Raw genomic sequence first — 3,190 nt, forward strand, 5'->3', positions numbered from 1 at the left:
CAAAAGTCGAAACTTCCGGAAACAGCCAGAACTACTGGGAACTGCCGGGAAAATTGACGGAGAGGGTGGAAGCCGGAACTGTCAGGAAAATTGACGCAGAGGGTAGAAGCCGGAACTGCCGGGAACTATCGGAACTGTTGGGAAAGCTGATGTAGAGGGCATAAGAGGCTGACATGGTCCCTAGAGGTTGACATTGGGGTTTTTCGTGGGGCAGATTGGAGCTGAGGAGCTGCCAGCATGTTTATCCGGGGTTTCAGCTGGAGCATCTGTCTCCGAAGGAGAGGTACTACTGCCGAGATTTTTCTCTGTTGGGTGAGCCTGATTTGGCACCCAGATTGTATTCTGAAACTAATAAATAAATCAAACCCTCAGATAGTTACACCGGTTTTCCCGCATTGGGTTTTTCAGGGGACATTAATCCAAAAATAACGGTGTCATTTGTGTGCTTGTTTCTTTTCCTTCAGTTGATGATTTGTAATGTGTTGAGCATGTACTTGTGTTTGCTTTCAATATTTACATGGTAAATAACTTGTTAATTAATCAGAACAAGTAGGAAGGAATAAATCAGAAAGTACATGGAGGGTTTCTAATTGTTAGACTTAGAAAATTCAACAGGAACCATTGTTATTTTGAAGCTTTGGGGATTGAAAATATAAATTGAGGAGTAAAAAAAGATGAGATATTAATGTGTAGGATATGCTTTCCATCCTTAAAACATGTTGATATGATTTTTAACATGGTCTTTAAGGAGTTGTTGCAGAGCAATGAAAAGGGGATGCATAGGGTGTTGAGTAGGATCTATAATTTGCAAAGGGGTTGAATGTCATATGACATTAGTGTTAATATTAAACATTCAAAATGTATATTGCTTCTAAAGGAAATACGATTTATACCAATACCATTGAAATATTGACATAAATCTCTAAAATACCAATTGCCAAGTTTTCAAAATATATAATATATAACCTACACCCTCCAAATTAACTAAAAATATTATTTATAATTAAAAGAGAATTAGACTCTAGTGTTGTACATGTATAATGCCAACTCGAGGTTTTTAGATTAAAAAAACAAAAAATTCAATTAAGAAAATAATACATAAATTCTTCCCTTATATTTATTATGCATAAATTTTTACCCTTATGTCCATAAATAAAGTAATATAAGGGGTTAGATATTAACTCACTGTTGACATGGCAAATGTGTGCAATGCCAACAAGGGGAACTAACTCGATCGCAAGCCCCAATTAGACCTTCTTTCATTTGGAATGGCTAGCTCCGACGGGTTTTAAGGGACCCCATAACTGTTTGAATATGTCGAAAGATTGCTTTCGGGAGGAAGACTTCAATTAAATCAACAAAAATAAAACAACGACCTCTATGTATTAAATCCTATCTATACTACTAACTACTCTAATCTAGTCCTAGCTATCCTAATCTATCCTGCAGAAGCATAATACAGAGGTTTAAACATCATATATATGTTCGACAGGAGCATGATAAAGAAGATTAAACATCATATATAGATTCAAGTCCAAATGAATCAATCACTGAATTCACAACTGGACAAGACTGTATTAAAGCTAAATTGCAATCCAATCACTCATATAGGAACCCACATTCTTTTACGAAATTAAACTTGCAACTGATGTTTAACTTAGTTTCAAATCAGAGATCATTCACAAGTTAACCATGAAACTGAATCACATTCAATTTAACAAGACTAATAGTGAATTGTAAGTCATCAATATGCATAAATACAAATCAAATTTACATTCATGCCAGCAACAACACTCTGATCCAAAACATATAAAAGAACAATCAAATAATTCTAAAACTGTCGGCTCCTTCTTCCCCCAAAACAATCCTCCTTATTCACAATAAAGAAAAATTGTTCTTCTCGAAAATCAAAAGCCCCTTCTCCTCTTCGGAGGTAATACTTATGCAAACGCCCCCTGACTCTAGGTCTACCCTGCCTCTTCATCTTCCCACTGTTTCAGATATGCAAATCGAGTACACAGAGGTAGGATTGTCAGCGTGACTGCTGGCACGTAGAAAGCATAACGGTCGGATCGATTCCTTTCCTGAGGAAGAGAATAGATGTTGGTGAAAAGGGTGATTGTCTGTTGCCTTCCCATAATGAAGATCGGGACAAATCTGCTTATAGAATGTATAGGCAACACGTGGGGTTCCGACCCGAAATGCTTGCGGCCAGACCTTTAAACGCAGTGCTTCTACATACAATGGCCCTTCGAATCCCCTCCTGCGTCCTTTGCTTCTCACCTGCAAGGATAGCTATCATTAGCTTGATGATTGTGAACAATAGAACAAAAATGCTCAATCAAACGTAAACATTGCCTTCATTCATTTTATAAAACTATGGAACAAGTGTGAAAAGGATTTATGCCTGATACACAGTCAACATACAATTTCCTGCTCAACCCATAGGCTTGGCACAGTTTTCAAGGGCTTCCTTTCATCGCAATCGGGTATCGGCCCCTTCTCAGGTCACAGGACCCATGCCTTCCACCGCCCCGATGCGTATTTTCACTATCGAGACTCCACAGGCCCGCTTCTTACACTGAAAACCCGATCCTTTGTAATTTCAGTAAAATTGGAAATCGCATGAAAACACAAAAAATCCCACCCCGATCGCTCAAGCCGGACCTCAAATGTTATGTGTTGGAGTTTATAAATATCGTCGGGTCCGGCTCTCACCTCTCCGCTGACTGCATGACCCCCGGGCTCCGCCGATATGCGATATGTGATGGGGCTTCCGGACCCGATATATATATATATATATATATATATATATATATATATCGATTGTGATTGATAAAACCATCGGGTCTGGCAGATGGAAGAGCTCTATATGTACATGATCTTTGGGACAAGGCTGATAGCGACAAGCTATTAACACCGGACCCGATATATATATATGATATGCTTGATAGGGTCGGCGGGTCTGGCAGACAAAGGCACGCTGTGTATACACAGAGCTTTGCGGCTGGGCTGATAGCCCCGAAATGTATACATTTGAGTTAATAAAGCCCATCGGGTCTGGAAGCCATGAATGCCTTGTGTTATTTGTGATGGGCCCGAAAGATTTATACATGCTTTGTGAAGGATTTTCACTATAAGGCATTGTAATGGGAATAATGACGTGATGGGGGTTTTGCGAGTTAAACCA

Source organism: Pinus tabuliformis, chromosome 7 (assembly GCF_031772625.1).
Source record: "Pinus tabuliformis cultivar Carrire ecotype Pingquan chromosome 7, CPIR1, whole genome shotgun sequence".
Classification (NCBI taxonomy): domain Eukaryota; kingdom Viridiplantae; phylum Streptophyta; class Pinopsida; order Pinales; family Pinaceae; genus Pinus; species Pinus tabuliformis.